The 17,190-nt window shown below is 41.3% G+C and overlaps 1 pseudogene; it reads right to left on the bottom strand.

Moving 5' to 3' along the window:
- Nucleotides 1–3,713: 3,713 nt before the first annotated feature.
- On the bottom strand, nt 3,714–13,260 carry LOC122685221 (annotated as a pseudogene).
- Between the last annotated feature and the right edge of the window lie 3,930 nt (nt 13,261–17,190).

The following is a 17,190-nucleotide window of genomic DNA, read 5'->3' as shown; positions in this document are numbered from 1 at the left end:
TCTGTAGGTTTATTCTTTAATTTTTCTAGGTCTTTGTTAGTTGATTCTTACATTTTCTCCATTTTGTTTTCAAGGTTTTTAATCATCTTTACTATCATTATTCTGAATTATTTTTCAGGTAGTTTTCCTATTTCCTCTTCCTTTATTTGGACATCTTTGTTTCTAGTTTGTTCTTTCATTTCTGCAGTATTTCTCTTCCTTTTCATTATTCAACCACTAGTTGGTTGGGTGATGTCAGGTTTTATATTCAGGTGGTTTCCTTTTTGTGAGTTCTCACTATTTGATAGTCCCTAGGGTTAGTTCTCTGGTAGTCTAGGGTCTTAGAGTCAGTGCTCCCACTCCAAAGACTAGGGCTTGACATCTGGCAGGAACTAAAATTCCACAAGTGGTTTGTTATGGCATTAAGTGAGATTAAAATAAATATCCAAAAATGGCAAACCAAAGTTGAAACCAGACAAATGGAGTCACAAAATCAGGCCAATAATAAATAAAATAATGGAATATGCATATATACGTAGGCACCCAGAGCAAAGTGAAAACAATGTAACAAAAATAAAGTACAGTCTACTGACCTGGCAAACAGGAAATCAAAAATTATATTTACAAGTTAAGAACAAAACTAACTTAAGTACAAGTAGAAAACAAAACTAAAGCAAGGTGCCAAGTGGGGAATAGAGTAATGAAAATAAAATTATCAAATATGTTGAGAGTAAAGGGAAAAAAGAAAAGAAAGAATAGATATACAAAGTTAAATAGAGGTTGATGAAAAAATAAATTAATAAATAGAGGTTGATGAAGATTTATATACATTAAAGATTAACTGTTAGGGGAAAAGTACAGTAGGACAGGCAAAAAAAGGAATAAATGTAGAAAAAATATAATAGGTTAAAACAATTAAAACTTAAAATTATATAAAAGAGTAAAGAAGAAAAAAGCGGGGGGGGGGGGCGGGGGGAGGAAAACCACAGAACTGCAAAAGCCCACATTGATGCAGAGGTTTATAACAACAATAGAAAGTGTGAGGGAATATCAGTTGCGTTCAGTTCAGTTCAGTAGCTCAGTCGTGTCCGACTCTTTGCGACCCCATGAATCGTAGCACATCAGGCCTCCCTGTCCATCACCAACTCCCGGAGTTTACTCAAACTCATGCCCATCGAGTCAGTGATGCCATCCAACCATCTCATCCTCTGTCTTCCCTTTCTCCTCCTGACCCCAATCCCTCCCAGCATCAGGGTCTTTTCCAATGAGTCAACTCTTCACATGAGGTGGCCAAATTATTGGAGTTTCAGCTTCAGCATCAGTCCTTCCAATGAACACCGAGGACTGATCTCCTTCAGGATGGACAGGTTGGATCTCCTTGCAGTCCAAGGGACTCTCAGGAGTCTTCTCCAACACCACAGTTCAAAAGCATCAATTCTTCGGCTCTCAGCCTTCTTCACAGTCCAACTCTCACATCCATACATGACCACTGGAAAAACCATAGCCTTGACCAGATGGGCCTTTGTTGGCAAAGTAATGTCTCTGCTTTTTAATATTCTATCTAGGTTGGTCATAACTTTCCTTCCAAGGAGTAAGCGTCTTTTAATTTCATGGCTGCAGTCACCATCTGCAGTGATTTTGGAGCCCCAAAAAGGAAAGTCTGACACTGTTTCCACTGTCTCCCCATCTATTTCCCATGAGGTGATGGGACCAGATGCCATGATCTTAGTTTTCTGAGTGTTGAGCTTTAAGCCAACTTTCCCACTCTCCTCTTTCACTTTCATCAAGAGGCTTTTCAGTTCCTCTTCACTTTCTGCCATAAGGTTGGTGTCATCTGCATATCTGAGGTTATTGATATTTCTCCCGGTAATCTTAATTGCAGCTTGTGCTTCTTCCAGCCCAGCATTTCTCCTGATGTACTCTGCATAGAAGTAAAATAGGCAGGGTGGCAATATATAGCCTTGATGTACTTCTTTTCATATTTGTAATGAGTCCATTGTTTCATGTCCAGTTCTAACTGTTGCTTCCTGACCTGCATAAAGGTTTCCCAAGAGGCAGGTCAGGTGGTCAGGTATTCCCATGTCCTTCAGAATTTTCCACAGTTTATTGTGATCCATACAGTTGAAGGCTTTGGCATGGTCAATAAACCAGATAGATGTTTTTCTGGAATTCTCTTGCTTTTTGAATGATCCAGTGGATATTGGCAATTTGATCTCTGGTTCCTCTGTCTTTTCTATAACCAGTTTGAACATCTGGAAGTTCTCGGTTCACGTATTGCTGAAGCTTGGCTTGGAGCATTTTGAGCATTCCTTTACTAGCGTGTGAGATGAGGGCAATTGTGCGGTAGTTTGTACAGTCTTTGGGATTGCCTTTCTTGGGATTGGAATGAAAACTGACCTTTTCCAGTCCTGTGGCCACTGCTGAGTTTTCCAAATTTGTTGACATATTGAGTGCAGCACTTTCACAGCATCATCTTTCAGGATTTGAAATAGCTCAACTGGAATTCCATCACCTCTACTTGCTTTGTTCGTAGTGATGCTTTCTAAAGCCCACTTGACTTCACATTCCATGATGTCTGGCTCTAGGTGAGTGATCACACCATTGTGATTATCTGGGTCATGAAGATCTTTTTTGTACAGTTCTTCTGTGTATTCTTGCCACCTCTTCTTAATATCTTCTGCTTCTGTTAAGGAATATACACATTATACATATACACCCAAAAGCTAAATCAAAACTGTCCAACAAAAATAAATAAAATAGATTGATCTGGTGAACAAAGGAAACCAAAAATTATATCTTCCAGAACAAAACTAATTAAAGCGCAAATTGGAAAACAAAACTAAAGCAAGGTGACAATTGGGGATTAAAGCAGTGAAAATAAAACTAACAAATATGTTGAGAGGAAAAGAGAGAAAGTAAAGAAAGAAAGTATAGACACACAAAGGCAAATAGAATTAGATAAAGAAGATTTATATACATTAAAGGTTAACTGCAAGGGGAAAAGAACAGTAGGAAACGCAAATTACGTAATAAATGTAGAAAAAATAGTAATAGGTTTTTTTAAAAAAAGAAAACTCCACAGAACTGCAAAAGCCCAATGTAGAGGCAGACATTTATGACAAAAATTTAAAAAATGTGACTGAGAAAGAAAAAAAAAAAAAAAAAACCAAAAGCTCAAAAGCTGATCTATCAATAGAAACCCTCCAGGCCAGAAGGGAATGGCAAAACTTAATTGGATTTCTTAGTGTCAATGAAATCAATGACCACAACAGAGCAGGGGCGGGGGGCTGTGTGGGGGGGCGGTGTGGGGGGGAGAAAACATCCAAAATAATCTACAGAACAAGTCAAAAAATAAGAAAATAAATGTTTTTTTGTTTGCTTGTTTTGTTTTTGTTTTTGTTTGTTTGTTTGTTTGTTTTTTGAGTCATTGCTGTCAGAGTCCTTTCCCTTGATGGAAGTCACAATCCAACTTACATCCCTAGGATGCCCTCCAATACTGTGCTGATCTCTGGACCTGCTGTGGGGGCAGCTCAGATTCTAATCTGGTCCTACTCCTGTGTGTTCTTGCCTCCAATGTCCACAGCTATCAGAGCGAGTGCGTTTTCTTTTGTGGGAGCTCTCAGTGGCTCCATAGACACAGAGCCTGCTTAGTTTAATCTGCAGCTTGTATGGCTGGTGGGAAGGTTTTGGGTCTTCTTCCTTAGCCACACTGCCCCTGGGTTGCAATAGTGGTTTCATTGCCATCTTTGTATGTCGGCCATCCACTGGGGCTTCCTCCTGAGGCTGCCCTGGAGGGCTTGGGTCTGCCCCAGTAATGGCCAGGTGTAGAGGTGGTGTAGCTGCTTGAGTCGCAGGGGTTCTGACAGCACCAGGTACTCAGTGAGGTTGGCTGCTAAGGCAGCAGGAAATATAGTGCTCTAGAAGGGTAAGGCAAGCAGTATAGGCCAATACACTCCAGTATTCTTGCCTGAAGATCCCACCGACAGAGAAGCTTGGCAGGCCACTGTCCACAGAGTCACAAAGAGTCAGACACGACCAAAGCGACCCTTCACACATAGATGCAAGACTTTTTTTCCCCTGTGGCAGCTCTGCTCCAGTGAGAGTTAAGTGTGAAGGTGGCACAGCTGCTTGGCTTGCAGGGACCCTCGTGGCACCAAGTGTCCAGGGACACTGACTTCCTCCGAAGGAGGAGTTACTGCCCTATCAGTCTTTATTGGATTCTCTTGTAGTTGGCAATCAAAAGGCGTCCTTGGCCAGTCTTTCTCTGAAGCTCTGCCCATTCAGGCACTTAAAAGGCTCCCTTGCCTAGGCTCTCTGTTGTTAGGCATAGCAGGCACATAAAGGGGCACCCTGGGTGGGGTCCTACTCTGTAGTTCAGTGCATCAGGCATTTGATGGGCCAGTCTCTCTATTAGCTGCCGATGCTGGCCCAGTTTTGCATGATTCTATACATTCTTTTCTACTGGGCAGGTCCTCCTGTCCACTCTCAGCTGGTGTTCTGCATGCACTTCTGTGTCTGAAGGTGTATTCCTGATGTATCCTTGGAGAGATACGTACTCCACGTCCACCTACTCCTCCGCCATCTTGTTCTCCTTGTCTATTTCTTAAAGACAATAGTAAACTTTCTGTACTAATTGACTCTTCTTTTCATGAGTGACTTCCATGTAGCATGCAATTCTGTCTGATAACATATTACTCACATCAGAACTTCCTTCAAAATTGAAGTTAATCTTCTCAATTTTTTCAGCTATGTTTTATGTTGTATCTTAAATCCTTTGTTGTCTTTTCAACAGTCTTCAAATCATCTTTATCAGGTGTAGATTCCATCTCAAGAAACCATTTTTTTATGTTCATTCATAAAAAAACAATTCTTCATTTGCTTAAGCTTTACCATGAGATTGCAACAGTGCAGTTGTATCTTCATGCTCCATTCCTAATTCTGATTCTCCTCCTATTTGCACCATATCTGAAGTTACTCCTTCCACTGAAACATGAATTCCTTAAAGTCATCATGAGAGTTGGAATCAAGTTTTTCCAAATTCCTGCAGATGTTGGTAATGTGACCTCAACCCATGAATTATGAATGTTTTTAATAGACTTAGAATGATGAGTCCTTTCCAGAAGTTTTCCAATTCACTTTGCCCATATCCATGGAAGAAATCATGTTTACGGTAGCTATATCCTTACAAAAATATATTTATTAAATCATAAGACTTGGAAATCAAACTTACTACTTGATCCATGGGATGCAGAATGGTGGTTGTGTTAGACAGCATGAAACTAAAATTAATTTCACTGTACATCTCCATCAGAATTCTTAGGTGACCAGGTGTATTGTCTATGAATAGAAATATTTTAGAAGGTATCTTTTTTTTGTTTTTTTCCCCTGAGAAGTATTATCAAGAGCAGGCTTAAAATACTCAGTAAACTGTATTGTAAATAGGTGTGCTGTGCTGTCGTCTAGACTTTGTTTTTCCATATATAGAGCACAGTCAGAATAGAATTAGCAGAATCTTTAAAGACCTGGTGAAAAACAATTGGCTTCAACTTAAAGTTCTCAGCTGCATTAGTCCCTTATGATAGAATCAGCTTATTTTTTGAAGCTCTACAGCCAGGCATTGACTTCTCCTTGCTAATTATGAAAGCTCTAGATGGCATCATTTTCTAATAGAAGGCTGTTTCTTCTACGTGAAATTCTGTTATTCAGTGTAGCCATCTTCACTAATTATCTTGGCTCAATCTTCTGGATAACTTGCTGAAGCTTCTCTGTTGGCACTTACTGCTTCAATTTGTACTTTTATGTTATATAGAAGACTTCTTTCCTTATACATCATAAACCAAGCTCTGCTGGCTTCAAGCCTTTCTTTTGTAGCTTCCTCACCTCTCTCAGACTTCAAAGAATTAGAAAGCATTAGGACTCTGCTCTGGATTCACTTAAGGGAATGTAGTGTTTGATTTGATCGTCTATCCAGACAACTAAGGGTTTCCCTGGTGACTCAACAGTAAAGAACTGGCCTGCAATGCAGGAGATATGAGTTCAATCACTAGGTTGGGAAAATCTCCTGGAGGAGGAAATGAAAACCCACTCAAGTATTCTTGCTAGAAACATCTCATGGACAGAGGGGCCAGGAAGGAGGGGTATAGCCAGTGCAATCGCAAAGAATAGGGCATGACTGAGCATGCATACATGCAACAGAACACTAAAAATTTTTATTTGTAATAAAGTTCCTTTACTCTTATTGTTTGTATGCTCCCTGGAGTAGCACTTTTAATTTTCTCTAAGAACAGTTCCTTTGCACTAACAACTTGGCCGACTGGTGAAGAGGTCTCACTTTTGGCTTTTCTCAGTTTTGGACATGCCTTCTTTGCTAAGCTTAATCATTTATATAGTTTGATTTAAAATGAGAGATGTGTAACTCTTCTTTCACTTGACAGTTACAGGCTATTCTAGGGTTATTAATTGGCCTGATGTTAGTACTGTTGTGTTTCAGGGAATAAAGGGGCCCAAGGAGAGTGAAGCAGAGGGGGAACAGTCAGTTGGTATATCAGTCAGGACACACACAATAATTACCTATTAATTTCCATGATCTTATATGGACATAGTTCTTGATACCACCACACCCCAAGCCATTACAATAACAAGGTCAAGGTCAAGTTCATTAATCACAGACCACTATAATAAATGTAAGAATAATGAAAAATATCAAATATTTTAAGAATTAACAAATAGTGTTGCAGAAACATGAAGTGAGCAAATGCTGCTGCCCCTACTAGTTGCTTGATTCATGGTTGCCACAAATCTTCAATTTGTAAGTAGCACAATATATGTGCAGTATAGTAAAGTGAAACGCAATAAAATGAGGTTTGCCTGCATATCTCATTAAAAAAATATTATAGTGGTATCAGTAAACTGATTCTAATATTTACAGAGAAAGACATAATAGCCAACACAGTATTAAAGGAGAAAAACAAAGTTGTAGGCCTGACACTACCCAATCGCAAGACTTCCTATAAAGTTATAGTAATTGAGACACTGTGGTACTGATGAAAGAATAGACAAATAGATCACTACAGAGAAAGATCTACATAAATATAGTCAACTGAGTTTTGATGAAGAGGTAAACACAATAAATGAAGCTTTTTCAACAGGTGGTACTGTAACAACTAGATATCCACATGTAAAATTATATGTGTATATATATATATATACACACACACACACATATATATATATACCCTTCTAAAATATTTGCTGAAACTAGGTCATAGACCTAGGAGTAAAACACAAAACTATAAAACTCCTGGACTATAACAGGAGAAAACTCAGATGACCCTTCATTTTGTGGTGACATTTTTTTCATGTAACATTAAAGGAATGATACATGAAAAAAACACTGATAAGCTAAACTTCATCAAAATAAAAAATTCTGCTCTGGGAAAAATAATGTCAAGAGAATTAAGAAGATAAGCCACAGAATGGGAGAAAATATTTGCAAAAGATAAGTCTGCTAAAAGTCTGTTATCTAAAATATAAAAAGAACTCTTAAAGCTAAACAACAAAAAGAAAGGCAACACAATTAAAAAATAGGCCAAAGACCTTAACAGATACTTTACCAAAGCAATAAATAGAGATGGCAAATAAGGTAATAAAAATGTACTGTGTCATATGTCGTCATGAAATGCAAATTAAAGCAATAAAAAGACATCACTACACACATCAGAATGGCCAATATCTAGAACATTAACAACACCAAATGCTGGCAAGGATGAACTCTCTTTCAGAAACTCTCAACAGTAGAAACTCTGATTCATTGCTGGTGGGAATACAAAATGGTATGGCCACTGTGGGAGATAGTTTGATGATTTCTTACAAAACTGAACGTACTACTAACATATAATCCAGCTATCATGCTTCTCCCTAATTACTCAAAGGAGTTGGAGACTTGTGTTTACACACAAACCTGCACATGGATATTTATAATAGGGCTTCCCTGGTGACTCAGATGGCAAAGAATCCACCTGCAATGTGGGGGACCTGGGTTCAATCCCTGGGTTGGGAAGATGCCCTGGAGGAGGGCATAGCAAACCACTCCAGTATCCTTTCCTGAAGAAACCCCATGGACAGAGAAGCCTGGCAAGCTACAGTCCATGGAGTCACAAAGAGCTGGACACAACTGAGTGACTAAGCACGCAGTACACACAGGAAAAGCAGATGAATGGGCAAACAAACATTCTCACATCCAGATGATGGAATAGCATTCAGAGCTAAAAGCAAATGAGCCATCAGGGTGTGAAAAGTTAAATCCATTTACTAAGTGAAAAGAAGTCAAACAGAAAAATATAAAACATTCTATAAAAGGTGAACTATGGAGTCAGTGAAAAGACCAGTGGTTGTCAGGAGTTGGGGTTGAAGAGAATGATAAATAGGCAGAACACAGAAGATTTTTTAAATAATGAATATGCTCTGAATGATACATAGTAATATACATCTTATTTCACATTTGTCCAAACCCATAGAATGTAGAAAATGACATTAATGTAAACATTGGGTGACTCTGATGTGCCAACTTAGTTTATCAATGGTAACAAATGTACCATTCTGAGGGAAATGTTGATTATATATATATATATATATATATATACACACACACACACACACACTAGTTTGCTAGGGCTGCTGCAAAAATATACCACTGACTGGGTGGTTTGAACAAATTATTTTCTCATGATACTGGAGACTCAAAATCAGAGATAAAGTTATTATCAGGGATGCTTCCTCCTGATGTCTCATCTCTAGGTTTATATGTTGTCTTTTGTTTCCCTCAAGTTCCTTCCTGTATAAGGGTTTCCGGGTCCTAATTTCCTTGTCTTATAAGAGGATCATTCATATTGGATTGAGACCCACTCTAACAAACTCTGGGGCTTCCCAGGTGGTGCCTGTGGTAAAAAGCAAAACAAAACAAACAAACAAGCAAACAAAGAAAACCACCTGCCAATGCCTGAGACATAAGACACGTAAGAGATGCAAGTTTAACCCCTGGGTTGGAAAGATGCCCTGGAGGAAGGCATGGAAAGACACTCCAGTATTCTTGCCTAGAGAATCCCATGGACTGAGGAGCCTGGCGAGTTACAGTCCATAGGGTCTCAAACAGGTAGACATAACTGAAGAAAATTAGTATGCATGCACTAAGAAATTCATTCTAACTTAACTACCATGATAAAGACTCTACCTTCACATAGATTTATATTCTGATACTGAGAGTTATTACTTCAATGTGATAATTTAGTAAGGGGAATACAAATAAGCCCATAATGCATGCATGTGTGTGTTTATGTGTGTATATATATATTTACACACACACTCATATAGAGTATATACACATATACATATGGTCACATATAGTAACAAGCATCATTCTGGGAGATGGTGTATATATACATATACATATATGTGTGTATATACCAGTCAGTTCAGTCGCTCAGTAGTGGCCGACTCTTTGCAACCCCATAGACTGCAGAACGCCAGACTTCCCTGTCCATCACCAACTCCCAGAACCTGATCAAATTCATGTTCTTCGAGCCAGTGATGCCATCCAACCATCTCATCCTCTGCCATCCCCTTCTCCTCCCTCCTTCAGCCTTTCCCAACATCAGGGACTTCTCAAGTGAGTCAGCTCTTGGCATCAGGCGGCCAAAGCATTGGAGTTTCAGCTTAAGCATCAGTCTTTCCAATGAATATTAAGGACTGGTTTCCTTTAGGATGGACTGATTGGAACTCCTTGCAGTCCAAGGGACTCTAAAGAGTCTTCTCCAACACCACAGATCAAAAGCATCAATTCTTTGGTGCTGAGCTTTCCTTATAGTCCAACTCTCACATCCACACATGACTATTGGAAAAACCATAGTTTTGAACTGATGGACCTTTGTTGGTAAAGTAATGTCTCTGTTTTTTAATATGCTGTCTAGGTTGATCATAGTTCTTCCAAGGAGTAAGCATCTTTTAATTTCACCATAGCTTTGACTAGATGGACCTTTGTTGGCAAAGTAATGTCTCTCCTTTGTTTTTAAAGGTTTCAAGTTGAATAGCCACACTCTCTCCAAATGCAAAAGGCAGGTACAATTTAACTCAACACAGAAGCTTGTGTGCAAGGTTAGGAGAATCTGAGGCGTTGTATAGAACGTTAGGTTAAAGATGATACTGTGGTTTTCTTTTGTGTGTGTTTTGAGGGTGTGGCTCGTCCTCTGTCACCTGAACTTAGCAAAGAAATGGTTATCCTAATGAAATATCAACAGCTGACCCACAGAAAAATGGGCAAATTCTAAAAATTGAAAAAAAAAAAGAAAAGCATAATTAAAAAAAAAATTGTCACTGCTTCCTCCCTCTACATTTTGCTTTCTAAAATTTGCCTGTGTGTTTTTTAAAAAACTTTAAAGTTTTTGATCCTTTTTTTTTTTTTTTTAATCCTGAAAAGTAGACAGTAAAACAGCTCCTGGAAGAATTTACAACCAATTGCATGAGAGTCTGGAGTCTGGGAAGCTGAAGTGCCCTTGCAGGGCTGGGAGGAGAAGACAGGAAGCACCCCCAGCCCCCACCCCCAGCCCTGTAGCCTCACTGTAGGACCAAGGAGGGGGGTACAGATCTTTAGTCCAGAAGGAGGAAGTGGGGAGGAGGAAGAGGAGAAGGGGAGGGGGACAAACAGAAAATAAAAGGTCACCGCTGCCAGTTTGAATCCAGAGGAAATGCACAGCCCATTGTGGGGGAAGAGCCCCACAGAGAAGAGGCAGCCCTGGGGTACCCTGCCCCCAGCACCTCGGCACCCGGTGGGAGTGGACGAGGAGCGCCCGGGCGGGCACTGGTAGAGGAAGCTGGCAGGGGCCTTCAGGACTCGCCAGCCGCTGTGTGCCTGTGCCCCTCGTGTGTTCCCGGTGTAGCTCCATAGTCACAGTTCCCCGGTACGGTGGCCACCGGCCCTGGTTCTGATAGCCCTGGTCCCACTGCTGGTTGTACTGTTGACCCTGGTTGCAGTCACGCCGAGGGTAGGTCTGTGCCGCGGGGGGTGGTAGGGGGTGCAAGGGGCTCGCATAGTTGTAGGCAGGTGGTGGCGGAGGTGAGGTGTGGGGCTGTGTAGCTCTGGCTGCACCCTCCCTGGTTGTAGGGAGGTGGTTGGCTGTGACTGGCAGTGGAGGGCTGTAGCTGCTGACCAGAGGGATGCTGGTATTGGCGCTGGAGCAGGGGGTGTTGCAGCTGGAGGGTTCGGAGCAGGGCGGTAGGTGGGTGGCGGCTGAGGCTGCTGTGGGGGAGGCCGTTGCTGGGGAGCCCGGCTGTAGCTGCCTCCGTTGTTGGAGTTGCGGTTGTCCCCCGGTTGTTACCCCGGCGGCTCAGGTTGTAGCCACCACCTCCACTACGGTTGAAATCTCCTGGGCAATTGCCTCCTGCACCGCTGCCTCCTCCTCAGTTCTGGAAGCCTCCGCGGTTGCCCCCCGCCCGGCCCCCGGGACCTCGGTTGTCACAGCGCTGGGAACCGCCGCCACCACCGCGGCCCCGGGAGCCGCCCCGCCTCGGTGGTCAGCGCTCCCCTCGGCGGCGGTCCCGCCCCACCGCCTTCCTCACTCGGCTGCCTTGCCAGCCTGTCTGCGGCCTCTCTCCGCGGCTCAGTGAACAGCACCTCCTCCAGGAGGTCCCCAGCATCAGGCAAGGAGAAGCCGGCTTTCATTTCTAAGACCGTGTGATCCCGGACATCCGTCCCTTCTCCTTCGGTCTGCTTTATTGTTCGGTCTTTCAGGTCTTGCTCAGTAGGACAAATTCCAATAGCTCTCCGCTGGAAGCCTCCACATGGTCTCATTTTTCATCTCCGGGCTGACCCATAAGCATTCGTCTGATTTAGGCTATAGCTGAGCTTCTTGCGGGCGGTGATCTGGACCAGGCTGTCGGGCGCTGGGTGGTGGCCGGGGGCATCAGGATGGCGCAATGGCCCGTGTGGTTACGCTGAGGCCTAGGCCCCATTACCTGCGTCTCATCCACGATGGCGCTGCCATCCAGAAGTTTGAGCTTCTCGAAGGGGCTGCAGGCTGCGCGTTTGATGGCCCATGTGGTTTTGCAGGCAGCCGGCAGGCCCGCCAGCATCAGAATCTCACACTCCACCTTGCTCTTTGGCCCGACGGTGCCCGCGTTGTGCTCACTTGGGGAAAGGTGCCGGATGAAGGTGAAGCCTGGCAGGACGGAACAGTAGGGCTTGGCCCGCTGCCCGAAGTTGAACGCCACCGCACAGCTCACCAGGACGTGAGGGTAGAAGGCCAGACCCCCTAAGGCTTCCTTCTGGATTCGGAAGGCGGTGCCCATCCACTTCCCAGTTTTGGTGAAGGAAAGTTCCACGTCGTTTCCACATTCAAAGTCCACAAAACAGCCGGTTACATCCTTCTCTGCAAACCTGTCTCCAGAGTTCTCAAAGAGGTTATTGGTGAACTTCTTCTGAGTGCCTCCGTGGCCACAGGAGAAAGGTGCTCCGCCTAGCTGAGTGCTGCGGGAGTCCAGAGACCAACCAATGTGGAATACGTGTGGGTCAGGCTCCAGAGACGGAAGGTGCGTCACAGAACTTTCTTTATGGATCTTCATCTCAAAGCACACACGGCCCCTCTGACCCCATAGCTGGTATGGGCTCCTGACCACATGTATGCAAAACTTCAGCTGGGGGTGAATAGCCGCTACTCTGGCCTCGGGTCACCTTGAAGTGGAGGTTGCAGTTATAGGTGTCAATGGCCACCAGGGTGTCGTCTCAATGGATGAAAGTCATCTTCACCGTCTTCAGCCGGAAGCTGAAGAGATCCCCCCCTCCTATCCTCTCAGTGCTCAAAGTACCTCCGTCCCCAGTTCTCCTCATAAGGCCTCTTGCGACGCTGGAGTTGTTGTCTGTCTAGTTTGTGTTGAGATGATGCTTCGGGTGGGAGGAAGCCGGTGGGTGCTTCTTGCTTCATCTCTGTCTTTACTTCTGGGCTATAGGCCATTTCCAGCAGTCTCCTCTCCTTGCCAGACTTGTTCTCTGGCTTTATGGCCTGCATCTCATAGAAGTGGCTCTGCATGGTAATATTGTCCATGACATCTCGTTGCTTTGCCGGGTCGTCCCGGTTCGTCAATGGCCTCGAGCTCCCGCCCGTCATCAGGGTCCTCGGCCTTCAGTGCTGCCTGTAGCCGCTCAGCAAGCTCGGCCTTGACGCAGCGAGTGTCTGGGCCGTGGTGCTGCAGCTCCTTGTTAAGTTCGTTCATCTTCAGACACCGTACATCCATGACCTGGGCTCCCAGGGCTCTGTCCCCCTTGAACGTTTCTTGCCAGCAGATGAAGGGTAAGCAGGGGCAGGTGGTGGGGTGGGGTGGGTAGCTCACTCCAGTGGTGGCAGCTTCTCTGCTTTTTAATATGCTTTTTCATAGCTTTTCTTCCAAGGAGCAAGCATCTTTTAATTTCAAGGCTTCAGTCACCATGTGCATTGATTTTGGAGTCCAATAAAGTCTCTCACTGTTTCCATTGTTTCCCCATCTATTTGGCATGAAGTGATGGGACCAGATGCCATGATCTTAGTTTTCTGAATGTTCAGTATTAAGCCAGCTTTTTCTGTCTCCTCTTTCACTCTCATCAAGAGGCTCTTCAGTTCCTCTTAGCTTTCTGCCATAAGGGTGGTGTCATCTGCATATCTGAGATTATTGATATTTCTGCTGGCAATCTTGATTCCAGCTTGTGCTTCATCCAGCCCCCCATTTTACATGATGTACTCTGCACATAGTCACTAAGTCCTGCCTGGCCCTTGCGACCCCATGGGCTGTAGCCTGCCAGGCTCCTCTGTCCATGAGATTCTCCAGGCAAGAATACTGCAGTGGGTGGCCCTTTCCTTCTCCAGGGGATCTTCCTGATCCAGGGATTGAAACTGGGTCTCCTGCATTGCAGGCCATCTTCCCCTGTAGCTCAGTTGGAAAAGATTCTCCCTCCAATGCAGAAGAAACTTGGGTTCAACCCCTGGGTCAGGAAGATTCCTTGGAGGAGAAAATGGCAACCCACTCCAGTATTCTTGCCTAGGAAATCCCATGAACAGTGGAGTCTGGTGAGCTACAGTCCATGAAGTCACAAAGAGCCAGACAAGACTGAGTGGCTGAACATATATATATATGTGTGTGTATATATGTATATGCACACACACACACACACACACACACAGATGGGCTTCCCTTGTGGCTCAGCTGGTAAAGAATCTGTCTGCAATGGAGGGACCTAGGGTTGATCTCTGCATTGGAAAGATCCACTGGAGAAGGGAACGGCCATCCACTCCAGTATTCTGGCCTAGAAATGCCATGGACTGTATGGATTCTCAAAGAGTTGGACATGACTGAGTGACTTTCACTTATTTAAATACACACTTATATTATGAATGCACATATACTATGCACATATACTATGTTTATATATATATGTACATTATCTCTTTTAGCTTGTAGATTAGCTTAATGCTTTTACCTTAAGACATTGTTATACCTAACACAAAAATTACATCTAATATTTAAAATATTCCTTCATTCTCCATTGAGGTGGCAAAGATAGTTCCTTTTAGTTGGTGTCAAAAATCAAAGGCAAATGTTTTTGCTTATGGGAAACACCTAAATATGATATATTGATCAAGATTTCCTTAGGTGTAATCATTTTATGAAATCATGATCCAATTAAATTTAAATTCTAGCACATATTCTTAGAGTATGCATTATGATTTATTGAACTAATATTTATTACAACAGAGCAAGGATAGTTCAATTTAGGAAAAGTATCAATATGTGTTTTTTAAATAAATTAATGTTTATAAAATGGTATGATTGTTAGGATGCTAACAAGTCATACAAAAATTCTGGTAGTCATATCTAATTTCAATTTCAATTTTAACTGGGTAAGAACAAATGAAAACTAAATATAGTCAAACTAATCAGCCCACCCAAAATCCATCTAGTAACTGATCAAATAAAAATGAATAAAGGCACAATGATTAAAACAAGAAAAGCTAAATGCATGCCTATTATTTTGGCCAATATTTAGCTATGTTCTGGAAGTATGCTGATGTTTAGAGAAACAATGATGATTCAGTTACTTTTAATAAAACTTACAGAAGGTGGCCCCCACATGAATGGACAAACTTCAGATGTCAGGTAATCACTGTGCATTTGACCTCAGTTTTGTGTCATAGTAGCAAATTTTGTAACACAGGGAAATCACACATTACAAAATATAAATGTTTTACTGTATGATAGTACCAACGAATAAAAATAGTTTTTAAAATTCCATTATAGTAGTGGAAATAATATAAAATGAGAAAACTTATGCAGAATATGTAGAAAGCCTCTGCATAAAAAGAAAAAAAAATATTAAAGTAACAAAGGATCCTTGAATTATATGGAAAAAGATGCAGTTTTCCTGAATTTGATGATGTAATATAAAAATGTAAATCACTTTTACTAATATAGCATTTTACTAAAATTATAATCATAATTCACAAATGGTTTCTTGGAATTCATAAAAAAATGGATTCATAAATTTAAAAGGAATATATTTCTGAGAATTTCCTATTGATTTTTGAAATCTAAACAATATTTAAAATAATGCCAGCATAATGAAATAAATTGCCATTATAAAGTCATGTATTCTTAAACAGATTTTATGTACATAATTATGCATATCGTTGGATTTCCCCCCAGAACTTCATCAATTATGAATAAATCAATTAGTCATCATTCCCAACTTTTTTTACAGTTGTGATTGGAATCAATTATATAGATTCTTCTTATTTTTTGTTTAATCTTTTATTGTTTTAAAAATGAAATAGAAAATTTAAGAAGAATTTATATGACTGTTTTTAGTGAAGGCCCAATAAAGGAAGGCAAGAAATATAAAAGCCGTAAAAGAAAATATTAATCAATTTTTTCAGTGTGAAAGAAGACCAAGCCAAAATCAGTAGATAAATTGTAGTACAGGCTAAATTCTATGATATATACTTAATTTTTTTTTCCATTTATTCTTATTAGTTCGAGGCTAATTATTTTACAATATTGTAGTGTTTTTTGCCATACATTGACATGAATCAGCCATGGATTTACATGTATTCCCCATCCCGATCCCCCCTCCCACCTCCCTCCCCACCACATCCCTCTGGATCTTCCCAGTGCACCAGGCCTGAGCACTTGTCTCATGCATCCAACCTGGGCTGGTGATCTGTTTCACCCTTGATAATATACATGTTTCGATACTGTTCTCTCAAAACATCCCACCCTCGCCTTCTCCCACAGAGTCCAAAAGTCTGTTCTGTACATCTGTGTCTCTTTTTTTGTTTTGCATATAGGGTTATCGTTACCATCTTTCTAAATTCCATATATATGCATTAGTATACTGTATTGGTGCTTATCTTTCTGGCTTACTTCATTCTGTATAATGGGCTCCAGTTTCATCCATCTCATTAGAACTGATTCAAATGAATTATTTTTAATGGCTGAGTAATATTCCATGGTGTATATGTACCACAGCTTCCTTATCCATTCGTCTGCTGATGGGCATCTAGGTTGCTTCCATGTCCTGGCAATTATAAACAGTGCTGCAATGAACATTGGGGTGCATGTGTCTCTTTCAGATCTGGTTTCCTCAGTGTGTATGTATGCCCAGAAGTGGGATTGCTGGGTATATATACTTGAACAAAAGTAAATATCCCTGTACACAAAGATCTCTATGGATCTCTATAGAAAAAATTATTGACTGAAAATGTAGGAAAAAGTTAGGGCAAATGTTAGAAACAATGAAAAATGGTAAAAAGCAAAAATGTAAATATTGTCTCATTTATATATTAAAGAGTATTTTGTTTTAAAATTATTTCATTTTAACCATACTTTATCTTTTATAAAATGATGCAATAATGGAAAAGCTACAAATGAGTTTTTGTTACTGTAAAAATATCTATACAATTTGGATATTGGTAGGATTAATTTTTTAAAAATCAGTCATTGTTAGTAGGTTAATATACAAGTTTAATGAATAATTCAATTTTCTCTGACTAGTTCAATGCAAATATACATAAGCCTATTGTAGTAACCATAATTTTTGATGGAAGAATTTCTTTGCATATTGGATTACAGTAACCCATTGCAATTAAGTCCACAGGAGAATATTTGCTAGTGATCTTGATTCTTGATGAAATATGA

This window comes from Cervus elaphus, chromosome 28, assembly GCF_910594005.1.
Source record: "Cervus elaphus chromosome 28, mCerEla1.1, whole genome shotgun sequence".
NCBI lineage: Eukaryota > Metazoa > Chordata > Mammalia > Artiodactyla > Cervidae > Cervus > Cervus elaphus.
Note: the sequence above shows the minus strand (reverse complement) of the source record. Positions and strands in the feature narration are given on the sequence as shown.